The 7751-nt window shown below is 44.5% G+C and overlaps 1 non-coding gene across 1 annotated transcript; it reads left to right on the plus strand.

Annotated features, from left to right (window-relative positions):
• Nucleotides 1-6924: 6924 nt before the first annotated feature.
• Nucleotides 6925-6996, plus strand: TRNAN-GUU (transfer RNA asparagine (anticodon GUU)). Its single transcript has one exon. It is a non-coding gene; the product is annotated as a tRNA-Asn (tRNA).
• The last annotated feature ends 755 nt before the right edge of the window (nt 6997-7751 follow it).

Raw genomic sequence — 7751 nt, forward strand, 5'->3', positions numbered from 1 at the left:
ATCCCGCCAGTTCTGTCATCGGGACATCCCACGGAATCGCTCTTTCCCCCGTCATGTTTACCGCCATCAAAAAATTCTGGGGTTTCCCCTCCCCCTTTCGGATAACAACCATGATCACCGCGCGGATAATTCCAATCTTCCGAAGCATCATCCAGATTCTCATTATCCTTACATCCCTTCCGGTTATCGAGATACCCCGCATCCTTGCTATCTTCCGCAATTTCCATCAAAGAATCCAAATCCAGGTTGTTTTTCATGCTTACATGCCACAGAATGTCGTGAATGTGCGCCTGAGACGGTAATCCTATAGATTGATTATCGATAACTCGCGGTATTCCCTCCCTAATTCCGGAAATAGCTAGAATTGGGTGGTTTGCATCCCCATGAACCCCACCAACTTGATTCGTCACTTTCACCAGTTGCACCCGAAATCTAGCAAAATTGTCGAGATAATGAGCAAAAGCTCTATTGACTCTTCGAAATAATCCCGCTACTAGTAGAAGATACTTCTCAAACAATTCTGCGACCGATATGCGGGATCTCAAATAAATTCCCTGAATATTGACTAATTTCGTTTGGAATCTCAAAGAACTAGTCAGATTTGTATTAATTAGTCTGTCATCTATTCCCGGTTTACTAAAACGGAGTGATTTGGTGCTACGCCCACCCCCGCCAACCCCTTCGGTTAACAGATTTCTGAATGCATGCATGTCTGATTCGGGTTCGGATTTGGATCCACCAACGGTATCTTTTACTGGTTCATCATCGGTACCCGCAAAGTATCGGGATTTATTATCAATGGGAATTGATGTTTCATCTATTCCACCAGTACCTGGTTCACCGTGTGACGGCCCCTCTTTCCACCCGGTCCCTGTATCATTTGGAATATCTCCCCCAACAAAATCGGTTCCACTCCAATTCTCCCAAATCCCTTCAATTTTACGAAGGAAATTCAATTTCCCCAATGGAAACCTTGCGGATACACCCAATTTGGAGTAGAGACGACGCATTTGCCTAGTCCGCAATGCGAGACTACGTCTCAAAATTCTCATCAATTTCTTCCGGATAGGTTTCCAGAAGGAGGGATCTTTCTTAATAGTTCCAAAAGGTACATCTGTTTGGAATCCCCAAGCTGTTAAATAGCTAGATGGAGATTTTCCTCGCCTCAATCTATTTTTTCTCCCCGATTCCCGAGTCTTGAGATACCTGGGATTCATATCATTTTCCAAAATGGTTGGGCGCCTCCTCCCGCGAGTACGCCAAGGCTTCAACCGGAAAGGATACAAAATCTTTATCTGAAGACCCTCCTTCAACCAACGACCGGGTAAACGAGTGTGTGAGAATCCCTCGCCGTCGTAGGTGCATTTGATGTGGGATTCTTTGCGCCACTCACTCCAATCCTCATCCCATTCGGGAGCTTGAAAAAATAAAATACGACCGAAATTCTTGAGTGTTATCAATACAGGCAGTTTCACATATTTCCGAAGAGTCGATTGCATAACCAATAATAAACCCCGCCCCGTGTGGATGGAACTCACATCGAACCTAGCTGCTATAGCTGGGCGGTCGGATTTCGCTCGCTCCCCCTCTCTCGAGGATGAAAGAGATATTAGTTCCTGTTCGGGTTGGGTACTAGTTTCTCTCCTCGCGTCACCGGCCGATTCCTCAAAATCTACACCAGTTAATTCTCCGGCAGGAAATCGAAACGGAGTGGGTAGTTCCATTAATCTAAAGAAGAGAGGTGAATGTGCCTTATCTTGAAATACTTCCCAAACCAGTGTCTTACGTCTTCTGGAGCGCATAGAGCCTTTTATAGGTTTCCGACGAAAATCAGAGCTTTTTGCAAAACGTTTGACCAGTCTGCGTGTTTTCAGCCGCGTCTTCCCGACGCTGATTGCTAAATTTTTTAACTTTCTGTTACGAATATCAGTTGACCCACCCGCGACATCGAACCTATTATCATATATTAAGTGAGTATTGCGGGCCAATTCCTCCGACAGTTCCTCAATCTCGAGGATCGAACGTATTTTTTGTTTTGAAGAGTCAAGTCTTTCCCCACCAATTAGAGGTACGTCTAGCAAGCGGATCCAATCGAAGGCACCACAATCATCTCTGAGATAGGTGAAGAATAAAGCTAACTCTGTCGGAGATGAAGAAAATTTGAAGACTTGATCCCAAGTTACGGGGGTGGAATCACCCTTCGAAACTGAATAGTTTGTTTCTCCCACAACATCTTCAATCACGGCATCATCCGGTGTTTCGAACATGAAAATAAATATTTGCAAAGCATTTTTAGGTAATGCTTCCCGGGGAAGAGGAATCTCATTGCTTCTCAACTCTTTATACCTGATAGACACCCAATCCCGAATCTTATTACCGGAATTCAATTCATTGGCATACTCGTTGTTGTCAACCGCTTGCGATGCCAATGAATCAGACAGTATCCAGAATGAATCCGAGTTTGGAATCCTAGCACGACATGAATTATTCAAAAATGGATCATAAATCTTAGGTAATTCACCTCCGTTATCAGCCAATCCGGTCCTTCTTTCCATCGCTTTCCAGAAGATAGGCTCGGTGTCTAGGAATCGAATTCGGTCCTTTAACTCATTATTCAAATCCTTGTTTTTCCTGAATTGGTTCAAAATCCAGTCTTCATGCAGATGATGAGCTGGAAGTGGCATATCCGAATCCTCTAACGAGGTTCCTAACTGGTCTCCAAAGATCGACAAACTGGGTAACGCCGTGAGAGCCAACCGCTGTTTTCCACTAGTCAAACATTTGCTGAAAAAGTGATTTGATACTTGCTTCTTCACTAAGCTATCGCCGCCGAATCGGCTATTCTCTATATATCGTAAAGGACGATTTGGTTTGTATGGGTCGAACAAGGACGTGGGCCACGACTTGAAAATCCATAGCATCGAATCTGACAACTCCCGGAGATTGTTATCGAGCAAGACAAGTTCGTCTTCAAAATTCTTGGTGAAGAGAGGTACTGGAGCCTTACCCAAATAAACCAGTACATTAATGAGAACAACAATACTAAAAGTTTTGTAAATGACGCGTTTCATCAGCAGGTAGAGTATGGGTGAATCATATTCTACGCGAACCAGAAGTAATCTGGACAAGTAGCTGAATGACATATGACCGAGTGACCAACCCACGAAACTACTAATCAGAAATGTTATGTTGTTGCTATATCGAAAAATAAATAGGTGAATTGGTCTCGCCAATACGGGACTTGGTAAAAGAATTGGATTTAAAATCTGGAAAATGAAACTATCCAAGAATATATTACCGATTCGAAAGTCACTGAGTGAATTGGTCGGACGTAGAGTTCGATAATCCGGTAAATCCTTGGTTCGGAACCAGTAAAATAACATGTATGGTACTATTGGGACAGTTACAACATGTGGTTTCACTATCAATGCATATAGAGGTGAACAGAATATTGACAGAAATATTAGTAGCTATCCCATCATCAAACCACTCAAAGCGACGGTACCACTAAGATTCCCTCCCAAAAGAAAAGCTCTTATGGATAGTATTTGGGAGGGTCCAACGGGTAATGTTGTTAGTAATCCATAATATAGTCCGAATATTATAGGTGGACCTGCCACCTTCACCCGAGTAAGCAGCGAAACCTGCAGTAGATACAACGACATTTGAACGCTTTCTACGTTCATAATTATTTCCTTCCCATATTTTTCAGTTTTTTTTTTTTCCCGTAGAGTGCCGGCAACCTCTCCGTACCACTCCCGTAGCTAGCACAGCAACTCCTTCGGAAAGGAGTCGATGGATTTCTTAATCATGAGGAGACAGAATCCCATGATTAAGAATTTGGAGACGTCTCTATGCATTTCCCTCAATGGTCACTTCCCGTCACCCAATAATTCTATAATTTAGTGATTTGTTACCATCTGCTTCGACAGGTTACTCCAACCCAGACGCCCCGGATTATTATTACGCCGTAGGGGACGAGTAACAAGTTCAAGCACATCCCTCGCATTAGTGGATCCATGGATTTGGGCAAAGGTGAACTCGACAGACCATTTTGTATCAATACCTCTTGCTTCTAAAGGATTGGCATGAGCCATTCCAGTAATTGCTGAATCAGGTTTTAATTCATGCATACGCTGTATCTGGTTATAATTATCCGGTTTTTCCACGATCCGTGGCATGAGTGTACCCATCTCTTTGCAAGTATCTCGTGAGAAAGATGGCTCGGCAGCTTGATATCGTTTATCCATGTAGGGAATACCTGTTTCGTAGACAACCATTCCGCAGCGAATTGGGAATCTTGCTATAGAAATTTCTGATAGATTATCTCCCGTAAAAGATATAGATTTACCAGCTGCTATCTCAAGATAGTCTCTCAGACTCTTCCATATCTCATCCTCCCTCTCCTTCAAACCCTGAGGTTCCATATTAAAGGCGGAACAAATCTTTTCTATCCAAGCACGCGTCCCATCAGGACCAATAGGAAAAGGTGCTCCAATTAACTGGCATTTACGACGCCGCATCAGAGTCGTCGCTGTACGGCTCAGAGAGGGATTCACGCCGCAAACATACACTCCCTTGCCTAATGATGGAAGTTCAGTATATCTCTGGGAGGGTAACCACCCCGATACCTGAATGGATTGACGTTTCGATTCCGGATTCGGTTGAGAAGCTACAGTTGAAGTTAGAGATCCAAAAAGAACTGAAGCATGATTCTTTAATTTCCGTCCCTCCGGATTAGCCCCCCCCGCTTCCGTCGTCGCAGTGTCAACACCCCCAACTAAATCCTGTTTCTGTTCGTGTCTAGATATGTCAAATTCCGGACACCGATGCGTCGTGGCAGCTGATACAGTATCCTCTCCCTGAGTAAAAGCATAATCCGATCCATTGGCCCGCGCAACTACAATTGGTACTCCAAGTTCGTTTTCTAGCTTGGGTGCTATGCCTTCTAGGTCCGTCTTTGTTATTTCCGTGGTACATGTGCCAATCCAAATAATGACACTAGGGTTTCTATCTCGTTTTATTTGGATACAAATTCTCTCCAATTCCCCTTGATCATTTAATTGGGCCGAGACGTCCCCCTCTTCCGACTCTGCCATTGCATAACGAGGTTCCGCAAGGATCGTAACTCCAAGAGCGTTCTGTAAGAAATAACCACAAGTCTTTGTACCTACCACTGGGGAAAAGCTGTCTTCGATCTTTTGATATAACCAAGCCACACAACTAATGGGGCAAGAAGTGTGATAATTTCCGGTTTCACATTCAAAAGTGAGAGTTTCGGGAGTCTTCGTGAAAGGGTTTCCTCAGAAAGGGTACACATACAAGAAATTTGCAGTTTCGGTTTCGAATCATCGTAAAATCAAGCAGAATATCCTGTTGAGTTTGCTGGGCATTCCTCTGCCCCCCACCATCGGGATTCAGATAGAAATCGGAGAGCAGACTGAATAATTCTCTATCTGGAATTTCCCTTGGCACAACCCCTTCTGGTCGAGACAATATCTGATCCGCCACATTGGGATGGAAATCACAAACATAATTGAGATCTGATTGACATTCAGCCGTTTCAAACAATGTTTTCCCCTTCACCCTCGAGACCCGAATGTCCTCAATGAGAGGCAACACTTCCAGCACAGGCATCGGGCAGGCTTCTACATGTTTATCAATGAGATCTCTCCTAGATGTCCGATTCCCCACCAAACCTGCTAATCGCAATGGGTGGGTATGTGCCTTCTCCCTAACCGACGCAGCAATACGATTTGCTGCAAAAGGGGCATCGAATCCATTATCCGTGATAATAATGCAATAATCCGCATGATTCGATGGAGCGGCAAAACCTCCACGGACTACGTCCCCTAAAACGTCGAATAGAGTAGTATCATATTCATAAGAAGCATTCGATTCTTTCGATGATTTAACCGTTTCTCCCACTACGTATCCCCCACAACCAGCTCCCGCAGGTGGTCCCCCTGCTTCAACACGATCCACTCCGCCATAACCCTTATAAATGACATCCTCAGGCCACACATCTTCATAGTGGTAATCCTTCGATTGCAAAGTGTCTATAATGGTAGGTATCAAGAATCCCGTGGGGGTGAAAGTACTATCATGTTTCGGATCACATCCAATTTGCAATACCCGTTTTCCGCGTCTCGCCAAAGCTATTGATATATTACAACTTGTTGTTGACTTACCAATTCCACCCTTTCCATAAACTGCTACTTTCGTTTCGCAAAGCTCCGATTCATTTTCTTCATCCCGACTATCCCCCACTTCCCCCCCCCTCCCCCTCACGTTCTCTTTCCCCTTTTTTCTTCATTTTTCACCCCTTATCCATACTTTCCCCCCGTAGACTCATTCATTCCATTTATGGATTCAAGTTTATGGATCCTCCACCCGCCTGCAATTATTGATATCGATACGGATCGTGGGGTTCCATGGGCGGGAGAGTATCTTCTTATTCATTCGGATTGATGATTGGTATTATTCTACTGCTAACTGCCTTCGTTTCTCTTGTCTCCTAAGAGTTTTTTTCTTCTCCTTTCCAAGATATTCCTTATACCTCTATAAGTATCCTGTGACTATTCTACTATGTTTTCCGGAAAAGGAGAAATAGAAACTAGTGATTGGTGATCGATCGATATGCATCTTGGGGTTGGGGGGGGGGCGATCAATCACGACCAAGATCAACCATGACCGAGATCTTCCACACCAGCCCCCCCCCCGATTCGTAGGCTCTATCCGAGAAGGCAAAAGGGATTGCTATCATTACTGCTTCTTCCTATAATGAGAGTTAGGGTGTACGCGAGGTTCATGAAGTCTCGAAGAAAGCTTTGGGTCTTCGAGTGGTTAACGTCTTGCAGATCAAGGGGCGGCTCAAGGAACAAGAGTCTCTGGAAGTATATGGGATTGAATCATCTGCCACTTTCCTCGGTAGCTCAGCGGTAGAGCGGTCGGCTGTTAACCGATTGGTCGTAGGTTCAAATCCCACCCGGGGAGATTCATCCATTTCCAGTAGGATAGAAGATAGTCTAGATGATGTACCTCCCTTCAATAGGGATAATACTTCACTTACGTCAGGGGAGGGGGAGGTACCTCCTCATAATTATATCGTAGAAACCGATAGTATCTTTGAAGATTTACATTATCCACATTCGAGATTCTCAGTAATGAGGTAGTTCTCCCACACCCGTATGCCGAATCGGGACTATAACCATATAGTCGATCAACCGATAGAGGATTCAATATCATGCCTATTTTAAGCTCTAATAATGGATAGAAGACTCCATACCCTCCCTTCTCTTGGCCAATCTAATGCTTCTAAGGATCCGAGTCTAGCGTCGCTTCTTCGAGAATCCCTACTCCAGAGTACTGAATGGTTGGGATAAGCAAATCAATCAATCTTTGTTTTGTCCTCGTCGGAGTCTAGATGTATCGAAGGCTTCTACTCGCTCGACTTGTTACTAGATTGTAAAACCGGAGATTCCACCCCCGGGAATTCTTCCCGATGGGGTTCCCCCCACAGGGGGGGATGTTCTGTCGGTGTGGATCCGTGACAATACCCCGTTCCGGAGTCCCAATCGGGACTATTCCCAACGGGGAATTCAACTCGAGGGGGAACCAATGAATTACTTGTAGAAGCTACTGCTGGAGACTACTAAATATCAGGCTTACTATACGAAAGAGTCAGGTCATATATCATTCCGTTTTGGCGAGAGAGTCATGCCTTTGCGAAGGATCAAGTCCCACAGCTT

Source organism: Dipteris shenzhenensis, unplaced genomic scaffold, assembly GCF_047967505.1.
Source record: "Dipteris shenzhenensis isolate YYH24624 ecotype China unplaced genomic scaffold, Dip_SZ_1.0 scaf0413, whole genome shotgun sequence".
In the NCBI taxonomy this organism is placed as follows: Eukaryota; Viridiplantae; Streptophyta; class Polypodiopsida; order Gleicheniales; family Dipteridaceae; genus Dipteris; species Dipteris shenzhenensis.